The 5,592-nt window shown below is 43.8% G+C and overlaps 1 long non-coding RNA gene across 1 annotated transcript in view; it reads right to left on the bottom strand.

Annotated features, from left to right (window-relative positions):
• Nucleotides 1–1,415, bottom strand: part of LOC125611796 — a 37,266-nt gene extending 35,851 nt beyond the window's left edge. Inside the window, exon 1 of the long non-coding RNA XR_007342033.1 lies at nt 1,156–1,415. This is a non-coding gene — a long non-coding RNA (uncharacterized LOC125611796). The remainder of the gene's footprint in view (nt 1–1,155) is intronic.
• Nucleotides 1,416–5,592: the final 4,177 nt, after the last annotated feature.

Below are 5,592 nucleotides of genomic sequence, written 5' to 3'. Positions count from 1 at the left end.
GGGGGGGGGGGGGGGGAGAAAAGATGTGCTACAGTTTGGCTATGCAGTATTCCCCAGTGGCCCACATATTAAAGGTTTGGTCCCATGGTGGGGCCATTGGAAGGTTGTGGAAGCTTTAAGAGCTGGGTCCTAGTGGGAGGTTTTCAGGTCCTTGGGGGTATATCCTTGAAGGGGATTGTGAGATCCTATCTCTTCCTCTCTTTTTCACTTGCTAGCTGTTATTGTTGGGATCCTGAATGTCTTCCATGTGTTAAAAACTTGATCACCAGCCTGTGGTGCTAGTGGGAGGTGGTAGAACTGTTAGGAGGTAGGGCCTAGTGGGAAGAAGTTAAGTCATCGAGAACATGCCCTCAAGTAGGTATTGAGACCGTGGTCCCTTCCTGTCTCACACTCTTTTGCTTCCCAACACTAAGAAATGAACAGCTTTCTCCACCATGTGCTCCCATTAGGATGTGCCACCTTGCCACAAACTCAAATGTAACAGGGCCAACTGATCATGGACTGAAGGCTCTGAAACTGTGAGCCAAAGTAAACCTTTTCTCTTTATAAGTCATTGCTCTCAGGTTTTTCTTTCACCTAACAGATAACTAACACACTAATCATGAGGCAAGTAGTCTTCATCTCCCACATGCCTCTACCATGACGTGCTACTTCATCAAAAGCCTAAAAGCAACAGGAAAAACCAATCAAGGACTGAAACTTTCAAGACTGTGAGCCAAAAAAAAAACCTTTACTCTTTATAAGTTGATTATCTCAGGTATAAGTTTTAGCTGACCAATACAATGTACTGATAGAGGAAGGCAGATATTCATTTATCCCTTCAACCCATTCAGTATTGGTTGGGTGCTAAGTTCAGGTATGTGCCAAGCCCAGAGGACACATCATTAAACATGGTAGGTAAGTTCTCTGACCTCATGGAACTTAGAAGATAATAAAGCTCCTTAAATTTGCCTTTCCCCTTTACACACACACACACACACACACACAGAGAGAGAGAGAGAGAGAGAGAGAGAGCACATGGATCCTGAGGTAGGAAAGAAACTACACATATATCTCTCATTAGAACCTCTACAGTGGAAGGGTCCATTGACCTGGCTGAACTTGGTGGTTTAAAAGCAAGTAGAAGCTAGGAAAGGTAAGGCAGAAACTACTCACCTTCTCAGGTCAGTGGCCAGAACATGTGCACAGATGCCGCCAGGCAGCACTTAGGGGCCGATTCTTCGAAAAGGCTGGGACCATTGTTCCCCCTGACCTTACATAAAGAGGAGGATATGACTGGGAAAAAGAACATGGAGAAGAGATGGCCCTTAGGAACACTTGGCTTTAAAATCTGGAATGTCTGCTTCTTATTGCCACAATTTCCCCAGGGAATCTCAGAAAGTGGCAGGGTTTGGGTTCATTTCAGAACAACATGTAGAAAGAACTGATAGGCCACCCACAACCTTATGTGAACCTAAAATGTCTGCAAAATTGAGCAACAGAGTTCAACAGAACAGCCCTTTCTTTGCAGGCTTTTGGTGCCAAGACCCTTCTGGCCCAGTTGTAACTGAGTAAATACAGAAGCCAAGAAAATTAAATGGAGTTTTGGGAACTCCATCCTAGTGTGCTGCAAGCTGAGGGCAGAAATGCTTGGATTAAAGAAAGTGGGGTGTGGGCTTGTTTGCTTTAGGGTCCTTCCCTCTCTACAGAATCTTGGCTAGTGATGCAGGGTCAAGCTGGCTTCAGGCTCCTGGAAGAGACCAAAGTTCAGGGTGATCTGTTCAAAAACCTCACCATTTACAGTGCATCCTAGGGTGAGTATTAGTTGACAGCTCCCTTGTAAGAATAACTTCAGAATTTCTAACCACGAAAACTTGTTAAAAAAAAAAAAAGTTTGAAATCTTGCCAAAGCAACAGAAGCACATGTCCCGATAAGATAATAATGTGGGCAGTCTCAAGGGCTACTGAATAGCACAAAGAAAAGACCAGAGTGCAGGAATCAAGGCCCTGCCCTTCGGCCACAGCAGCTCAGCTTCCCTTCTCCATAAGCTGGGATCTGTAGAAGATCTAACGAAGGGAAAAAATAGAACTTGATTAGACAACAGATGGACAGATAATGATGATGATGGGGGGAGAGAGAAAGATGAATATATAGGTAGATAATAGGCAGACAGATATGTAAAACATGAAAATATGAAGCACTCCAGTGGGGTAGGAAGAATGCACTGGGGTCAAAGAAATGGTTTTTAATTCATACTACCACTAGTCCTGATGTGATCATAACTTGAAAGTCTCTTTATTATTTTTTTTCATCTGATGAATGCCCCATGTGAGCTAAACAATGTCTAAGAACTTCTAGTTCCAACATTATTTGATTCTCTGATTGTGAGGAAGCTTCAGAAAGAAGCTACAGTGGCCTTCAATGAGCTTGGTACCTACCCTCATCTCCTCTTCATGGGAAAATGGGGTTTATATGGAGAGAAAGCTGAGATGTCTTCATACTTAGAAGACTCCTGTAACCAATTGCAGAAAGAAATTCATAGATGAAATCAGCACATGTGTTCCAAAGAGGACTACGCTGAGCCCCAAGCCATAATCATAACCCCAAGAGCAGTGATAATAAAAGCATAGTTATCACACACTCATGATGGGTCAGACATGAGGCCCAGTATTTACATGTATTGACTCATTTAATTTCCCCCAATAATCATATGAAATTGGAACAATTATCTTCCCTTTTACAGATGAGGAAACTAAGGCTCAGAAGCGTTAAGTGACTTATCCAAAATCATGTTGCTGCTAATATCAGAAAAAGCCTTGTGCTCTTAACCACTATGCTGTGATTAATATGGAGGCACTACTGATTTTAAAGAGTCATGAGGAAAAGGAGATGCTATAAAAGCGATTAAATGCATTGCCCAACATACAGTAGTAATTCAATGAGAACAGGAAGCTAGAGGGAGGCCTCAGAGATACTGAGGCACACATGCGAAGGCTGGCCACACATACTGAGTGGCTCCCAGGGACAGAGGAGAAAGAGACTGAAAAATAGCTCCCTAAAGAAATGATGAAATCAGTCACTGGCAGCAGGAAGGAAAGATAAACAGACAATTTCTTACAAACAGGGTGAGGAAGGCATGTGGGCAAGGGAGCTGCCAGAAACTCATGCCAAGTGTCCAAGAGTCTGTCTGCATTGCTTCATGGTTATAGGACTATTTGAATTGATCTCGTATACTGCTAAATTCTGACAAAGGGTCAGTTCTAGGTCAAGTGAGCTGAGAGAAGCCTCTGCCTCCACCTGCTGCAGCAATTTTTCCTTTATATTTGTGCCGGTTCCTTATGCAAGGGGAAAATGACAAGGGGCATGAGCTAGTATTCGGATATTTTTCTCCCTAGAACATGTGACAACATCCCATACATTCCTCTTTCCTGTTGACCCACACGCAGCCTTTGCCTTCTTAACCAGGATTTCTGTAATCCCTGTATTTCCTTCCACTCCTCCGTCCACAAGGTTAACTGCTTTGGAAACACTTCACATATCACTTCTTTCCTCCTTAAACAGTAATGGTTGCCTGCCAAGCCACAACGACACATCACTGTTCCTCCAAAAAGACTCAGGAAGGCTGGTCTTACAAGACAGAGAGAAAGAGGTGGCGAAGAAGGGCCACCTGAGAGCTGAAGCCAACCAGGAGCACACGGCTAGCCCACTGCCTGCCATTGTGAAGGACTCAACTCATATTTGCTGAAAAGAAGAAAGGAAAGAAGGAAGTGGGAGAAGGAGAGAGTTATTTTGGTTGATGATTCTATCTGATCTAAGGATTTGGAGACCTCCAGACCACACTCAGGGCCTGCCAGCAGCCATTGAATTTTTTTATAAAGTGAGTTATATGGTACATTCGGTGAAGGACCTTGAAGGCTCCTCTGCTCGGTTTTGTTTTTTCAGCCCTAAGTCTTTTAAAGTTAGTAGGGCCCACTGAGTGGTCCTACTAACTCTCCTGCTTTATTTCCCTCAGCTCCCAGTGGGGATCTTCTACCCCAATGAAGTCACCTTGTCTGACCTTCTGCTTGTCTCCAGTCACTGCCTTCTATTGGAATTTTATGTATATAAATCTGTCTCTGGAACAACTAAAGTATAAACTTCTAAAAACTTTAGAAGTGGGACTAGGGATTGTAGCTTAGTGGTCTAGCACCTATCATGTATGAGACCCTGAGTTCAAACCCCAGGACAGAAACAAACAATAAAAGCTACAGCGCTAATTTTTTTTTTTTTTTTTTTTTTTTTTTTTTGCCTTTGATGTTCCCTGTCCACCTCTTTCCATCCCACCCTTGGAAGAATGAGTCCTTCAGACTATGTTACGCAGGCTCCCTTGTGCTTTTGGCTTCCAGTGGGTATGGCCAACGGGGGTGGCCCTGTGAAAGATTGTAGAGTGGGAATAGAAAGAAATTCAGGTATTTGTCCCTTCCCATGAGGCTGCCTGTTGGGTAATGGCTGTATTGTCCAGAATGTCACGACTACCCCACAGCCTCAGCGTTCTCTGGATCTGCAGCCACACCTTCCCTTTGCCTCTTCAGGCTGGGATCGGGTAAGGTTTTTCACCATGGTCAGTCCCTACATACTCCATCATCCACTCCTGGTTCTCTCAACCTTACCCCTCAGCTTTACTCCTCCTGTCACACATTTATTCATTATGAATTAGTCACTTATTATGGAGCTGACACTGTGAGGGCACATCCCCCTTCTGTGGTAAAGTGAGCCCTATGTCACCTCTCTGTCCTTCCTCCTGGGGCTGTAGAGCTCCCACCCTGCAGGGGCACCTCCTACTAGGATTCCTTTGCTAGGACTCTATTGAAGCCAACTAATGTATCTTTGGGTTTATGCTTTGAAATATCCTCTGCAATGTAAATATGACTTCTAGGAGAAGCATGTTCTTATCTGGATCATTGCGGAAGTGGGTAAATAAAACAAATTTTGAGAACCTACAATTCGCTAGTCATTATTTAAATGTTATCTTGTATGTGAGTTCCTATAAACAGTGCAGCAGAGATCACTTTTGATTTGGACAAAGAAAGAGAGAAACCGGTCACTGCAATTCTAAGGATGACCTCAAGGTGACTAGCAGGGTGTGGGGACATGGGGATAAGAGAAGGGGATTGTGTCCAAAGATAGAAAAGTCCTGAAAAGAAACTGATTCATTTCCAAGTTTGTGCAGAGCTGGCGCAGCCCTGGCCCTTCCTCCCTCTTTCTCGTGACCCACCATTTCTTCCCTCTGTGAATTTCTGTCTCCTCTTCCTCTTCCTCCTGTCTCCATTTTCCCTGCTGTTTCCTTGGTCACCACTCTTATATGTTCTGTCCAGGATACAGAAAATATTTATGTTCGGTGCTGACAAAAAGATTCTATGTACCTCTTGTGTGTCATTCAAAGACCTGAAGATTTGGGGGGAAATTAGAAAATATGAGAAAGTATTTTCCTAAATGCTCTGGTGTTCAAGGCTTTACTTGGAGTGATTGTGTGTTATGGGATGAAACTCCAAGAGGCAAGATTTGTCCACGCTGAAGTTCTCAAGATAACTGGAGGGCTAGTGTGGGAGTAAACTGGGGTAACCCCTCCTTAG

Source organism: Marmota marmota, unplaced genomic scaffold (assembly GCF_001458135.2).
Source record: "Marmota marmota marmota unplaced genomic scaffold, marMar, whole genome shotgun sequence".
NCBI lineage: Eukaryota > Metazoa > Chordata > Mammalia > Rodentia > Sciuridae > Marmota > Marmota marmota.
The sequence above is the reverse complement of the archived record's forward strand: the minus strand, read 5'-3'. Positions and strand labels throughout refer to the sequence as shown.